We start from the raw sequence: 7,234 nt of genomic DNA, 5'->3' as shown, positions 1-7,234 counted from the left end.
ACACAGCAGGTTTCCTGCTATTTACATTACTCGGTGCCTCTGATAGGTAGCCCAGAGAGAGGAGACAAATGTGTGTGTCGCTCCACATAGTCAGTATTAGCACCATATCCCCATGTCTGCTCATTAGCAGCCTGCGAGAGCACACTCGGCCAGTTCTCACACAAACAAAGTTGGAGGGTCTTCAAGAAGTGTGCAATTACATGCAGAGTAAGAGCCTAAGATGTTGGATTCCTGTCAGCTCAGCCTGTGTGCGCCGGCCTCACCAGTGTTTGTCTCGAGACATTAAAAATGCTATGTGTATCATTTTGTGTTTCCAAAAAGAAAGGTCCTAATAAACAAAGCTGTGATCTGCCACACACTGCTGTGACTGGTCGTGAGTAAATTGCTTTTCCTACTGAGTCGTCTTCTTCCGGATCATAGCGTTCCCGACTGAAATCCCAGCGCTTCTTGTTTCAAAGAGGATGTTGAAATCTCGTAAGAGCGTTTCATAAAAGCCAATATAGGTTCAGAGTAGTTAATTAATTCAAAGCTCTGCAGTCAGAAAGGGGGAACTGGGGTAAAGCTTGTAAATTACCCGGAAAGTTGAAGTAGCTTCAGGTTTGTGCTAGACAGCGAAAGCCGGCACCCTCGCCCAACTCACTGAATGGAAAGAGTGCAGGAAGCAGGGTGACGGTCAGAGTGGCTCATTTACCATCAGCTGCAGCAGGCGTCAGCTCAGCTGGTCAACACGGTTTAGAAGTTTCACCAAAGTTTCAAAATCACCCTTTACAGCAAAACTTGAAGCATTACGAATGGCACAACAGCATCGATGAACGTTTTCAGTCTTGTTTCAAACATCTTTCTCAGGGCTTCGCTCATCAGTGTGACGAATGATGTTCGAACTGCTCACGCTGGAGCCGGTGCCATTGTTGACCTGCAGCATCTGATACGGTGGCCTATAAAATTTGGAAAGGATGCAACACTGGGATCATTCAAGTCAAATCATACATTCTTTTTGCTTTTGTGCTACTGACCATTCCTCTCCTCTGTCAGTATTCAACTGTGGAGTCACCCAGGGGTCTATATGTAGATCTGTGCTAGCTCTAACTCGCACACAGAAATACAACTAAGCTCTATGTTCCAACAAAAACCGCAGACACAAGAAAACCTCTCTATGCAAATCTTGTATTAAAAATATATATATATATATATATATATATATATATATATATATATATATATATATATATATATATATATATATATATATATATATATTTTTTTTTTTTTTTTTTTTCCCTAAATGACATCAGAAACAGCAGTATGCAACATTACGTGATGGCAGAGCTTCAGTTCATCCTTTGTCTTTTTTTTTTTTTTTTTTTTAATAAATAGGACAGGGGGAATGAATGAGAGAAAGAGGGGGAGAGAAAGAAAGAAAACCAAAGGGGAGAAGAGACGGTGAGAAGGGGGGGGAAGAGAGAGAGAAAAAAAAAAAAGAACTCCTGGGTCACCTGTATGGAGAAAAAAAACAAACAAACAAAAAAAACAAACAGAGGAGACAGCAAACAACAAAGAGCAACAGAATAATAGAGAAAACAAAGCACCATCACAATAAACTAGCTAGTCATAGATATCAATATTTACTAAATAATAAACGATATTGTGCAGCACGCAAGATAGACAGCGCACAGTGTGCTTTGAGGCAGCAGCCAAGAAAGCTTTAGTCCGCGTCTGTGAATACCCATGTGTGCATACCTGTGTGGATCAGCATGCTTGCATTCCAAAGGTTTCTCCATGTAATGATCTGCTAGGGAGTGTGGGGGGGCCACAGCCCCGTCCTCCAGGGTGTGAAGCGGGTATGGAGGAGATCAAAACTCCAGACATCCAGAGGCCCCCAGAACACAAGAGACCAAGGAAGACCAACAGAGGGGCAGCCGGCCACTGTTCCAGTAAGAGCTGAGGAGAGTCCCAGATGAGGGCTCGCCCAGCAGCCGCGGAGCAGAAGCCAGGGGGAGTTGCAGTGATTAAAAATATTTTTTAAACTCATCAACTTTTAATGCAGCTGTTCACACTGACCGCCTCACTTCACTGTAAAAATTTGGGGCATTTGTTCTTTCCGACTTTGTTCCAGTTTGGTGGAGAAACAGATGTGACCAATCAGACCACTGCATCTGGCAACACGTGCGCTGTGGCTCAGAGCGTGCACTGGTACTCTGCACATGCAAATAAACTAATCCTGTTTTCCTTCAGATATACAGCTAGACGTTACGATATCTCAGTCGGTTTCCTAAAATGATTCCTTTGCCTCAAAGGTATCGAACTCCAGGCCTCGAGGGCCGGTGTCCTGCAGGTTTTACATGTGACTTTGATCCAACACAGCTGATTTAAATGGCTAAATCACCTCCTCAACATGTCTTGTAGTTCTCCAGAGGCCTGGTAATGAACTAATCATTTGATTCAGGTGTGTTGACCCAGGGTGACATCTAAAACGTGTAGGACCCCGGCCCTCGAAGCCTGGAGATGGACACCCCTGCTCTACTTGCTCAGATGTGGTCTCAAATCTCCTAACAAGAACTTGAACTGCCCCACTGATGTTGCGAAAGCAGTCGTGATCCAGCTTCAACTCCTCCCTGCTGCTGCCTCCTGGTGAGAAGTGAGAAATCTCAATTTCTTCCTTTTCTTGTTTGTAGACATCAGGACCGGTTCATCGTCGTTTGATGTCAACTCTGTCAGAGTTTTGTGTCGTTTTTTTCACGACACACTCAGTCTGTAGTTTTACTCTGAACTGTTAGGTCCACATTTAGCAGCAGACTTACTCTTAGCTGCACCTTGTAGTTGCATAACTCGGTTGTTTTTAAGCTTTAGTAAAGACTTAATAAAGACTAGACCCTGCAACGTTACACTTCCACGGTTGACTTTAGGTCTAATGGGACTCTGCTTCTGTCTTTCAAACAGTTCAACCTTAACTCATCTTTCCATAGAAGAGTCTCAACAATGTTTGAGAGTCATGAAAGCAGTAAAAAGATCCTTACTGTTGTTTGTTAGCAGCGGCTTTCACCTCTCCACTCTTCCAGCCGAGACCAGTCTTTTCTTCAGTCTTCTTGCTTGATGAATGATCATGCACTCTGAGGACTTGTGGATGGTGCCTGCTGTCTTATTCACCATCTTTCCCATTTGTAGCTAATGTATCACAGTGTGGATCTGTGGATTCCCGAAGCCTTAGAAAGAGTTTCATAATCCTTCGCACACTGATTCAAACATCTCCTCTGGAATTTCTTCTGAATGTTTTGCAGCAACTTTATGTTTATGTAAATGTTCAATTTCATGAGCATTTGCCTGAACAAGGCTGGCTGTAATCAGGCCTTGGTGTCTTGCCCAGCTGCAACCGGGTCACAGTGCAGTTTGGATTGCTTCTTAGACTTACACTCTTCACACAGGCCCAGGTGGTATTAGATACCCTGTCTTTCTTCAATACATAGTTATCATTTTAAACTTGTTTCTTGTGTTAACCAAAGCTGCCGTTTTTATGTTTAGTATGAGATACGCACACAAAGAAGAAATCAGGAGGTCAAAACTAGTTTTCCTTCCTCTCATTTCTTCTGCTTTGTCGGTGACTTTCAAAGTTCCAAGTCCTTCCAACTCTAATAGCCCAATCTTTGAGCTGAAAGTCTCTCAGCAGTAAACTAACACAGTTAAAGAAACCAGGCCATCTGAAGTTTTTCATATGAAACTTCAGTCTAATACTTTTTTGAAACAGATACGAGTCAGAGACCTCAGTGTTTCCTGTTGAAGCAGCTCTGGTTTGGAGAAAGTAATAAGGAAAGCAGCAAGAAAATGGCAATATGATACGCTGACTCTCTCACCCAGTAATCCCAGATGGCTGCATCCCTGCAGGCACTCCTCTGTCTTCTGATGGCCACTGTCAGTTCTGACTCTGGACCTTCAGGGTTGCAACACAAACCAGCCTTGCATTACATCGAGGAGGCTTTTCCTTCATCTGTTTTAGCTCAACAATGCAGCTCCGTGTCACCAACGCAGACAGGATGCATTTCAGTCACCCTCTTGCAGGCTGTAGAAAATTGATACCACGTGTTCCCTTCCAAAACACCAACTACATATGTTAAACAAGAAACAAAGTGATATCAAATTTTTCATTTATTTGGGCTGTTCACGCAAACCCTGACACTAGAAATTTAATCTGCACTGGGATCAGATACACCCACGGCTGTAATTTCATGTTTGCCTCATATCTGCTAATATTACACAACCCACTGGGTCAATCTAAAGGTTTAAATCTGCAACATACAGCACAATGAAGAGACAAATGAAGTCTCTCACATTTTGGGTTTGAAAGATTTTCCACTTGATGATCTGAACTGGACAATCTTAAATAGTAGCCCTAATCCTGCGTCTGGTGGACTTTAAAAGTTTTATGATGTGGATTAAGATCAAAATTAAATTTTTAATGATAAAAGAAAACTTTTATGGCACCAACAAAAACACATAAGGGTATTCTCTGAGGTAGCCCACAAAGGCTTCAAATCAGGGATTCATGTTACTAATCATATGTCGGTTTTTAGCCGATACTCAGCCAACTTAAATTCATTGTCATGACTTTCAATGAAATTCTGCACTTGGTGCCCAAGTAATTAATATTTCACCCTGATGGCTCCCGTATGAACATGAAACTAAGAGGTTATCGTAGCATTGTTTAATGACAATAATGGGGTCATGTGCTAAGATTTATTTAGATTTTAATCAATAGGTGGCAGTGTTTTACAAGAAAGTATCAGTGTAGGGCTGGGCTAGTGTAGCCTTCACTTGTAGTAAAAACAGAAAAACTGAATATTTGGTCTGAACCAAGAGTGGTGTAGCGGTCAGCACTTACTGTAAGAAGGTTCTGGGCTCTAACTTCATCGCATTCTGCCCTTCACTGTGTTAAGATGACCTGTGTAAATGGAAGGTGCCATAGCATCACAGGCTGATTTGTTTCAGATCACCATGACACTGTCAACATGGTTATTTCATGAACCACATGGTTCACTCACTCGTGGAGCCAGCCTCAAGTGGCCACTCCGGGAACTGCAGTTTTTGGCATCTCTTCATTTTCAGGACTCGATCGTGATCTGTCTGAGCTCAAGTACGCCTGTAACAAGCACTGATCCCTCAAGCTGCATTTCTATTGGAGGAGCAAAGCGCATTCTCTTGAGTAACCAACCATGATTCTTTCCAAGGACTAGGATTGAAGAGCAGGGTGCTGTGATAGTGTGGTGTTGTGTGTCCATTATTGAAACAATGTGAAGCAAAATAAAAAGACAACTCAAGGAAACAGTAGCCCAACACCTTAACATCCCAGTACTCCTTTAGATTACAGTTTTTTACAGACGCTAGGACACATGTCTCAATACTTAGGTCACTTTTGCAAACCTCCTCACACAGTGAGCACAACAGAAGTCTATGTGGGCTAAACTGAGGACCAGTTATCATTGTTTGGGCACAAAATGCATTCAATGACTTCATCTCTCAAATTTCATGAATCATCTTCTCACTCAGACACAACAACTGCCAAAAATCTTTGTATGTACAGGACATTTTGCATGTGCTTACATACTGTTTTCAAAACTGTTAAACTTATGGTCAAAACAATAACACAATGCAAAACTGAATAAGACAGCAAAATCCAACAGCAATATTTTATTGAAACATGTTTTAAATCTAAAAATGCAGTTTAACCAGCCACAGCTGATTCTCATTGTAGATGAACATCTACACAGGTGTCACTCCTTCAATTTCATTACAAAAGGAGACAACTGCTGAATAGGTTTGTTTTGTGATGTAAACATGGACCCAGCCAGAAATGGAGAAGTGGCTGAAAGAGGAAGAAGAGTGGCCGGGAGGGGGCGAGGAATACGTATGCGTGGTGGAAGAAGAATAAGAGGAAGATCAAGAGCTGTAGTCTCAGATGAGATCAGAGCTACTGTAATTGATCATGTAGTAAATCATGGTCACTCAATGAGAGGCTGGTCAGAGAGTGCAGCCAAATCTGCAACGCTCTACAGTGGCATCTATTGTTAGAGTTTTCTGGCAAACCAACAGGTAACTTGTATTCTGCAGGGGCATTTGCACATTTCAGAAGTAAATAAGCTTTTGTGTAATTGTTGTTGCATTTCTGCTTAGGACTCAACGGTTACCTCACACAGGAGGGAGAGGACGGATGTTCACTGATGTGCAGGAAACTGCCATTGTTGATATGGTCATCAGAAACAATGGGATAAAACTCACTGAAATTAGACACAGAGTCTTGGCAGACAACGTTACTTTCGCAAATATTCACAGTGTAAGCGTAACAACAATTTCTAGAGTCCTGAAAAAACATCAGGTCAGGATGAAGCAGTTGCACACTGTGCCTTTTGAGAGGAACTCTGAACATGTCAAGCAACTCAGGAACCAGTATGTCCAGGTAAGATCACGATACAGATCTGTTTTTGAACAAAACCAAACACACACAGACAACTTTTACAAATTTACTACTGTAACAGCTTATGTTGCCCTGTGGATTTATGTTAGAGAGTCATGGAGATTGAAGGCAGGCAAACACACCACATTTTCATCTTTGTGGATGAGGCAGGTTTCAACTTGGCCAAAGCACGGCGACGAGGGAGGAATGTGATTGGGAAGAGAGCCACCGTGAATGTCCCGGGCCAGAGGGGTGCCAACATCACAATGTGCGCAGCAACATCCACTGATGGACTGCTGCTACACAGACCACTGATTGGGCCATACAACACTGAACGGCTCCTTGCGTTCCTGCATGATCTCTATGGAAGGGTTGTGCTAGGTGAGGAAAGGGATGCGGAGAGAAGGAATCAGCCAACATTTAGAACTGTATGGGACAATGTGGCATTTCATCACTCCCGTGCAGTCACCGAGTGGTTTGCAGCCCATCCCAGAATGGAGTCTCTTTTCCTCCCACCTTACTCTCCATTCCTCAACCCCATAGAGGAATTCTTTTCCTCATGGCGGTGGAAGGTTTACGACCATCATCCACATGATCAAATGTCCCTCCTGGATGCAACGAATGCTGGATGCCTGCAGATATCAGCAGAAGATTGCCAGGGATGGATCAGGCATGCCAGGAGATTCTTTCCTAGGTGTGTTGCCCTAGATGACATAAGATGTGATGTGGATGAGAACCTGTGGCCAAATGGAGAAGACCGAGTAGATTAGCATTACTATTGTATGTGTATCAGTG

The 7,234-nt window shown here is 42.8% G+C and overlaps 1 long non-coding RNA gene across 1 annotated transcript; it reads left to right on the top strand.

Annotated features, from left to right (window-relative positions):
- The first annotated feature begins 4,823 nt into the window (after nucleotides 1-4,823).
- On the top strand, nucleotides 4,824-7,018 carry LOC146658421 (uncharacterized). Its single transcript, XR_014913866.1, has 3 exons — nucleotides 4,824-6,078; nucleotides 6,160-6,442; nucleotides 6,611-7,018. It is a non-coding gene; the product is annotated as an uncharacterized LOC146658421 (long non-coding RNA).
- Nucleotides 7,019-7,234: the final 216 nt, after the last annotated feature.

This window comes from Rhamphochromis longiceps, linkage group LG11, assembly GCF_057381845.1.
Source record: "Rhamphochromis longiceps isolate RC_006_pf linkage group LG11, R_longiceps_female_GT1.1, whole genome shotgun sequence".
In the NCBI taxonomy this organism is placed as follows: domain Eukaryota; kingdom Metazoa; phylum Chordata; class Actinopteri; order Cichliformes; family Cichlidae; genus Rhamphochromis; species Rhamphochromis longiceps.
The sequence above is the reverse complement of the archived record's forward strand: the minus strand, read 5'-3'. Positions and strand labels throughout refer to the sequence as shown.